The sequence below is a fragment of the Acyrthosiphon pisum genome, chromosome X (genome assembly GCF_005508785.2).
Source record: "Acyrthosiphon pisum isolate AL4f chromosome X, pea_aphid_22Mar2018_4r6ur, whole genome shotgun sequence".
Taxonomy (NCBI): domain Eukaryota; kingdom Metazoa; phylum Arthropoda; class Insecta; order Hemiptera; family Aphididae; genus Acyrthosiphon; species Acyrthosiphon pisum.
In genome coordinates this window covers 11,825,427-11,835,128 of record NC_042493.1, presented here as the reverse complement: position 1 = coordinate 11,835,128, position 9,702 = coordinate 11,825,427, and the positions used below count along the sequence as shown (strand labels likewise).

The following is a 9,702-nucleotide window of genomic DNA, read 5'->3' as shown; positions in this document are numbered from 1 at the left end:
GTACTGGAAACTTCTAAAGTATACTATTATATATCTATGATAGTACCACGGTTTTTGTTGACGTATAACGCGTTATAAGTACTAATTGATATTATGATATGATTAATTTGGGAATTTATTATAGGTACCTATTATAGGTCATTTTTTTTTAAATACTATAGACTATAATATAATATTATGTCTTATACCTAGACTGACATACCGTCTCCGCTCAGAATCGTTTTTCTTATACAATGATATTATATCATTGAATTCAAATTTAATACCATCCATTATACAGTGACCCACTTGTAACCTACTGTACAGCAGAGCGAAATCCACTTACCCACCTTTCTTTTTATTGATAGTTATAATTCGTTTTAATTATTTTACTAAATTATAATTTAATTATTATTTTGATGAATTTGAATTTCATTAAACTTCAAATCCATATGTAAAATAATTTCTAAAAACAGATTTTTGATACTTTTAATTACTGTACAAACACCTTAATAGGAATGTTTGATAACATTTTAATATAAAAACAAAAATGTTATCATTGTAAATAAAAAAATAAAAAAATAAAAAGTAGAACATTTTAAATGTCTAACGTTACTATATAAAATTGACATTTCAATTAATACAGTTTTCCTTTTTCATTTGTTGCCTTTCGTCTTTCAAACATTATAATTATATACCTATATAATATTATTATAAAAGGTCGTATTTGCAGTAAATTTTAATAAGTACACAGACATTTACATACGAGTACACGAATACAATATATTACGTCATATAGTGTAGGTTACAATCGTTTGAATTATACAGCCTTTTACGTTTCGAAGTTACTTCGAAATAAACTTTTATGTTAGGTATATGTATAGGCGCTAAATCATATTGGTGTATAATGTTTTATAATTATATATTATTGAGGACCCATACGAATAGAAATTATTCATGGTATCCAAGTCCGTACGCAACCGAAACAAAGGTTGAGATCTTCCCCCCCCTCCCCCTTGTTGATTAATTCTGTTGGTCCTATTCGGTATCCGAAAATAACTAGTTTTTATGTAAGAATAAAAAATTGCCAATTATAAATTCATTCCTATTTTTATATATTTGGAGGTGTGATAGGATGCCAAAAGCTATTCTAAATATCCATGAAATATTTCTTAAAATTGACCATCTACGATTTACTGAATTTTTAATAGATAGGTTATGAATTTTTTTTTATTTAGGCCTAGTTCAAATAGATGGGCCACATTTCTCGTTTTTAACAATAAATTCAGCTTTGACATTTTTAAATATATCTAACGATTGTTGATAAATTGCTAAGAACGACGTAAGTGACGTATAATATGGATCAAAGACAGCGTCTAGTTCTGATAATCTATTCAATAGATTTATTATATTGTATACCTACCCTAGACAGCATTTTGAAATGATAATATTATAATAACATTATAATCACGAATAATATTATTATAACGTTATAATAATATTCTTAGTCAAACATTTGATGTTTGGGACGTTGTATTTAGGCCATCAAAGATGCGCAGTATTGTCATAAGCAATGACGGTTGAATAAAAATGTGGCGTGAGATTGTGTGTTATAGGTGAGGGGTGTAATTGGAGATGACGGACGACCGCGATAACGTTATTAAAATTAAACCATATAGATGAAATGTGCAATGAGAAAATAATAATAATAAGAGCCGTAGCAAGATTCATCATCAGCACTCCTGGCTATTTAACATATTTCCGCCCTGAAACATTTTTTTTTAACTACCCACCCACATGCCACAACTACACACACACACACACACACACACACACACACACACACACACACACGTATGAAAGATTTATATATATATATACTAGCTGATCCCCCGAACTTTGTTGCCAGTAGAAAAATTACAACTTTTAAAAAAATTGTGATTGTTCAACTCCTTTTGAATGCAACTCAGCCTCCCTGGTAGGCAATCCGGATACGTCTCTGGTACGTCGGCTCATGGGCAATTATTTCTCATATAACCAATAGCAACCATTTATACTTTATTTAAAAAAAAATTAATATTAATAATATTAATAGGAAAATAATTAACTATATTGATATATTATTCATTATTAAGTTCAAGTCACAAAAAGTATAAAATATTTTAATGGAAAAGATCTACCTTCTTTAAGCAATAATGCTTGTGTTGAAGGCAGAAAGTACTTGCATAAAATAAAGTTTAGATAACAAAAGTAGGTACAGTACAGAAAACAATAAGGATATACCCTAATAAACATAAATGGATTTAAAATAAATTAAAATATGACATAAATGTTACATAGATAGATACTTAGTATAAATATATAAATATATATTTAATTATATAATATTTTTCTTAACTGTCAAAGGTAAAGAGTTGTAATATTTTGGTGGAAGATAGTCAACGATTTTTGGACCGAATGATTTTTATAGTAAGGCACTATAACATCATATGCTACATGTTTTCTTTTTTGAATAAATACTCTCATTAGAAATTACCCAAAATGTTATATTTTTTACCAAGAATAGAATTGCAATTCGTTTAAATAATAATTGAACTGGGAGGACATTAAATGTTATAAAATTATTGATGAGGAGCCTTATAAAATAGACTTACGTAAACATAAATTTTCATAATAGTCAATGAGTAACTGTTTTAAATAAAATATATAGGTAGTGCCAACAAAGTTATGCATTTATTACATCTTCTATAACATAAGTATACAAACGCTATTTGCTTTGTTTTTTTGGAAATATTCGTCTTCAAGTTAGATAATCGTCTTGTTCACAACAATTCACTTGAGCTACTTTTAGTCTTGTTATATAAAAATTTACTATTTTATAAAACTAAATAATAAATTTCATACAAATCCATAAATATTGAAAATAATAAAACATTTGAACAAAATACCGAAAACAATTTTGTGTTTTTTTTACGTTAGTTGAATCTACTTTATAAATATTTGATATTTTTTCTTTAATAACAAATATAATAAAATAAAATAATAACTACAAATACCTAACCGATAGGACATAGGTAGGTACTAAAGAGCATATTTTCAAATACTTAAAATGTGTATACCATATAAAGAGTTTCTAGTACCTACTCATGCAAATTTTTTATTCAAAATATCACCATCCTTTTTTACTGTAAATTGTTTAGAAGATCGTTTTATTAAAAATGTTGAAGTATCTAAAATTAAATTCGAATGAGTAGTTTTTGAATTATTAAACTTTGAGTACTAAAATTAATGTATAATATAAAATCCATAATTAATAATATTAACTATTTTACATTAAATATAAAATAATATTTTTCATATATAAATATTATATTATGTAATATTTAGTCAAGTACTTATTATACTTAGTCAATTTTTACAAATTATTGCACATTAGGTACTATTATACAAATTGTATTACCAGTTACCGCGTGGGTCGGACCCAGTCGACCTGCGGACCAGTCGGCTGTCGCGGATATATTATGTGAAAATAGACATCACTATGATTTAAAAATCATCATAACCCCAAATTTTTCTAAAATGAATACCATGGATAATTTAAAAGTAGGTAGGTACATAAAGTGTATTATCTGAGGGTATCCACACTGGTGGGCCCCCCTCCTCACGCCATTTATGTTTTGTACCATCAAATTTTTGCTATCAAATTGACTTATTATATTGTATATAAATATTACAGATTGTAAATATTCTATTTTTATATAATAAAAAAAAAAGTTTATTATCTCAGAAACTAAAGTTTGAATTTTGACTTATTATACAAATGTCCAAAAAACGCATTTGTTTAACGATTAACAGTAAATAGGTAGACCAGTGATTATCTCATTTGAATAAAAGAAGATTATATCTCAGGACCAGTGGCCAGCCGAAGTGGTCAATTTTGAAGCAGTTGCGTCAACTTTTCAAAGGGGGTGGTGCCACCCCGTGACTGTGGCGCAGAATTACATGCTAAAGTCTGACCTCTTGGCTCTTTTGATCACATTTTATTAACATCATAACTTTGTTATAAGTAAAAATAGGATAGTGGCGGTGGTGGTAAGTACATAATTATGAAAATGCGTCATTTAAAATTGAAGTTCAGCCTACCACTGCTCAGGACTACAGGACTTAAATGTTTTGAGAAATATAAATACCTATTTTAAAATATGAATGAGAATGTAGTGATGTGTAATGAAGTGAGCATGTATCACCTGTGAATCACCTAGTATAACTTTACAAATCTATACTATAAATAACTTCAAGTTTATAATACATAATTCAAATACAGTATGCGTACCTATAGGTATATTATGCTCAAAAAATGTAGAAACCGTTAAATATGTGTGTACAATATATACATTGCCTATTTTAAAACCTGTACATATAATTTTTGTACAGTGTAATTTTGATTGTCGTGTATTACTATTATCGTTTATTAACTCAATTTCTATATCCTGGGTACTAGGATGTACACAACGTCCGAACTAGCCACAATAAAATTATGATTTTCAGCTTTTAACGATTACAAACAGTAAAGCCTAGTATTAACCTAGAGATCGAGCATTTACGGAAATGCATATATCATTTATTATATAAAAATACAGCTGATGTTCAAATCCAATTTCTTCGTTTTATTAGTTTTAAATTAAAAATTGAAAAGTCTCCTCGTCTAGGAGTAACTTTTAACTCTGAGCGAAGCGATGAACATATATTGTTTATACAATGATATGTGTTTTGTGTGTGTGTGTGTGTGTGTGTGTGTGTTTGGGGCAGTAGTGCAGTACAACTGCTTCGATTTTATTCAACAGTATCCTGTTCGATGGAAAAGTGAATCTAGTTGGTGCGTTGGGGAGGTTAAACATAGCAATATAACATAATGTAGAAAATGTTTAGGGGGGATATGAACATTTTTGGAGGGCTTAGTCCCGAAAGCCCCCCCCAATTTGCGCCTATGAGTATACCCCGTCTATCTCATCTCCAAAACCACTAGCGGACTTGCAAACAGCGCTACCCTTTAACGGCACAAGGCGTGATGGAGGATCGTGTCGTACTGTTGTGTAGAATTTTAACTTATAATAAAACTATAGATTTTAAAGTTTTGCATATTATTTCGTAAATAGATTGAAAAAAAATGTTTATAACTGATAATTGTGTTTAAAAATACGTATTATTTAGTCAATACTTACTAAATTTACTGTACAATATTTATATCATTATGAACAATCTTTTTTCAAAAAATATGATTGTATAGGATAAAATATATTAATATTTGTGTAGGAAAAAAACGATTTGAAATATATAATAAACTAACGTATCATATTTACTGCAAATAAAAAAATATCCAATTCTTTTTTACTATAAATATATACCTGATTCTAAAAATATAATGTAATTTTGATTAACATTCTCTTTTTAAACTGTATTTTTATTTTGATTTATTTTACCTATAAATTGGTTATTTTATTTCTGGATATTTTATTCGTTTGATATTTTGTCCCAATACCGTTTACCGGTGCCGTCGTACCGACAGCATCACGTCCGACGCCAATAAATCACACCGTAAAACAGTTACTCTGTTTTTATACACTTAAACTAGTATTAAAATTTCAAAGTACTGTCGTCACCACAGTCAAGTGTGTGTATATGCATCATAAATAAAAACTCTATTATAACGTAAATCGTGTTATGCTATTTGCTTCACCTACCACCGCCACAGTTCGCGTCAAATTAACGTATATAGTCAAACTTAGATAATGACATTGTTAAATTCAAACATTTTTTATGACTATATAGTTATGACTAATGAGCAAACAGCCTATAAAAAGGTAATTCGTTAATTCGTATCAATAGCGATACACAGACGTCTTACTCTCAACTTTAATAAGAACAATATTTTTGAAATCGATTGAGGAAACATAGTTGATTTACGGCTGAATATCTAATGTTGAAATATTTTAACTTAAAACCCTCATAAAAAATTTGTGTGACTTTCTGGTAAACAGTTTTTCTTTTGATATAAAAAGAAAAATTTACGAGGAATCTTGTATTAAATCATAAAAATAAAAATAATATTCTTTATGAATTTCTAATGACATTGTATAATGGCATATTAGCTATCACCGACCTTGTTAGCTATTATAATACACAGTTTATCTATGATTATCAACGTTGTCGTCGGTAGGGGGAAAGTGGGGTTTCATATTCATACAAAAATATATACACATTTTACATAGTTATGTTTTTATCAAAACGTACAATGCTAAATCTAATTTTTTAAACGGCAGTGTGGTAATGTCAATTACTTCTGCGGCTGTTGCTGATGCGATTTGTATTTTTGAGTATACTGCACATCTAACATAATATATTATAGAAATCCCATTTAATCATAGTTCTTAATTATTTCTTTTTTTCAGGCCACCATCGTATTATGACGTGCTGATGCGATACGTTCAATTTAGACCATTGTCAAAACTGCAACGATGGTGCATTAGACATAAGTGCATAACACCCATCCATGCAAGGCACACGGAAAAACGGGACCACGACTTCTGCTCATCGACGGCGGTCGGCCACCTCCTATTGGGTACCAAAACAGGGTGAGTGAGAATAAATTACCTCCCTCCTGGCCGTTAGCAACGTATATTTGCTTGTAATTATATTCCTTTGGATACCGACATAACATTTTTATTTCAAACATTTGGGTGAACACCTGCCGATGGAACTGCCTTAATGCAATCCTCGCTCGATTTTTTAACGGGCGGACTCCGGGTATTTTTTAAATAAATTTGATTTTAACGTGAAAAAATTCATGACCCTGTTTTAAGCACCCATTAACTGCAGTAAGTGTTTAGTTTTATTAATTAATTTAATTAATTCTCTCGTTTAGCCTATTCGTGAATCGTATATAGAGCCATAGATTACTTTCCATTATACCACTTATGAAAATGTAACTCACGTAGTTTAAAAAAACATTTTACTCTTTAACATTGAAGTAGGTACTTACTTCTACTTGGCATTAATTGGCTCGTTCATATCTCTATAGAGTATAGATTGTACCTACTAGATGATTTTTTTTATTAGGTACAACAACTTTATATATTACATCTATGGTCAATAAGCATAATCTGCATATAAGCCACACAACCACTCATTATAACTAACAACTATACAGTATATTATACATACTCGTAATTTAGTAATTAGATATAGTAATTTTTATTACTAATCAGTAATCTCTATTAAGAAGTATTAACATGTTTCCATATATTGTTAATAGATCCTTACTTATTTGTTACATATCAATAAACAAAGACCTATTATTGTGATGATGACAGTCTACCGTTAAGATTCTTTTATCATAGTTACAAATTATAAGTATTTATGTTTTGTGTTTAGTCATAAATCATAATATTATGTATTTATATTACTATTTACATTAAATAGGTACTCAAGTACAGCCAAATTCCAAAATAGTTTTAATATCGTTAAAGGGCAGGGCAGTGTAAGAAATATAATAACACTCGAATCGGTTGAGTAAGATTGTAGAAGTGTAGAACAAGGACTTTAGAAGTGTTCACATTTAATTTTGATGGGTGGGTACCTATCTTACTTGTACGTTTAGACGGTACAGACACGTTAGGCAGTTAACGAATGATTTTAAGTAAATTTAAATCAGAAAAATATATAAGAAAGGTTAAAGTTAAAAGTTTATAGGATTATAAACAAATTAGTTTAATAATACTCGTAATAGCCACGTTGGACAGTCAATAGAATTAAAAAATATATATAAGTTGTAAATAGTTAGCTTAATAGTATAATTACATTTTCTAAAAATAATAAGTAGACAGGTACCAAAGTACTTAGGTACTCATTTCATTAATATTGCTAATTTAATAGTACAATATTATCTACGACATGCATGCGCACGACGCACACAGTTGATGATAATATTTTGTATAAATTTTCATTACAATTTTTTCAAATGATTTCCCTAATCTGCATAATAGGAAACTAGAATTCTTAATAAATTTGGATTTAAGAGTTGACAGATCAATTTTCTAAGGGTTTTTTCCTAGCTTTGCCCTCAGAAGAACTCGTGCACGGATCAAGATAGAAATTAGACAAAAACACTTTACATTAATAAGCATATTAGCCATTTGGCATTATAATCTATAATAATATATTATAACCCGAAATATCACAACAAACTCGAATCTTGATATAATTGATGTTTTATTGTCGCACATATATAATATCGTACACAAATGTCAAGTCGATAGTCACCGAAACAAAACCGTGTAAATGTGATCTAACTTTAAGTACCTATAATAAAGTATGTTTTTAATATTATTGTCAATAAATGGACGCAAGTAAAAAACAGCAGATAAATTATTAATTAAATCATTTTATTTTTTCGTATTTTAAACACGAATATTTGCAAACTACTCACGATTACTATTTTTTAATTTTTACACCGAAATTCCTGTGTTATCACTTTTATATAGGTTTGATTACGATCTTATCCACTCGGTACTGTCCACATGAGTAAATAAGTAGGTATTTACGAGTACATAATACTCGAGTGCGTTTGGAAAATTGCCAGTGGTTCTCAATTTAAAAATAAAAATGCACTTTCAAAATATTTAGACGATCCGTTTTTTAATTAAAAACTCCTAACATCGTCAACACTGTCTATACAGTATACACTAGGTATACTATTTTTTGAAACTCAAGATTTTATAATATTTCCCATGTACCTATGTATAGGTTGTTCGCTAATTGATATACCGGGTTACAATTCTTTTATATAAAATTCCTAAGTATTAATAGTCTCTTGGCACAAAATCTGCAGTTGTTGTAAATTTAACCAGTTAGTTTTTGGCTTGGTACCTATAATATTTTAATGACTAATTTGTGAATTCTAAAAACCAGTTTGTCGTTATTTTCAATTGACATATTTTTCGAATCGATGGGACGAAATTAAACTTCGTGGATATTTTAATATGATACAACGTATAGAGTAGCTACAGGTACCAGCTACTATCTACTTATCTACGGGCTAATTTTAAATTTACTTTTGCTAAAACTCGTTAAATTCTGAGTTTTGCCATTCTTGGACCATCGTTTTCAACACAAAAAAACATAGAAATTGCATCAAAAATAAAATTAAGGGTGTCCAGTGTAAAAGAAAATATAATTAATACAAGTAAAAGGTATTCAGCGGTATTATCGTTACTGATATTTTGTTCTTAAATATAGTATTGATATAGTTGTTTATTTATTTTAAAATTTAAAATTAATACTAGAAAATACGTATAGGTACTTATATAAATTAAAAAGCAGATAATGTTTTTCTTAAAAAACAAATTTCAAGCAATCCATACATTTAGCGTCATTAATGTCATTAATGCCGACTGCCAGGCAGCAATATACCTACAATATTGTATTTTCTGTGTAAGACGTAAACATGCACCATGTGTATTGGAGATAATATTATAATAATAATATAATATGATATGTAGTTGTACCGTATGTCATTATCTATGTTAATTGTTACTTGTTAGGTGCATTTAGCAATTATTAAAGTTAACAAAAGTCCAACAATTATATTATTGTATATATTTAATATTTTAGTAGTGATAATAATAATAAAAAAAAAATGTATGAAATATAATTTCAAAACTTCAA

The 9,702-nt window shown here is 28.6% G+C and overlaps 1 long non-coding RNA gene across 1 annotated transcript in view; it reads left to right on the top strand.

Moving 5' to 3' along the window:
* The window catches only part of LOC115033425, a 26,522-nt gene extending 17,000 nt beyond the window's left edge, over positions 1-9,522 (top strand). The window contains exon 3 of the long non-coding RNA XR_003838768.1: positions 6,429-9,522. This is a non-coding gene — a long non-coding RNA (uncharacterized LOC115033425). The remainder of the gene's footprint in view (positions 1-6,428) is intronic.
* The last annotated feature ends 180 nt before the right edge of the window (positions 9,523-9,702 follow it).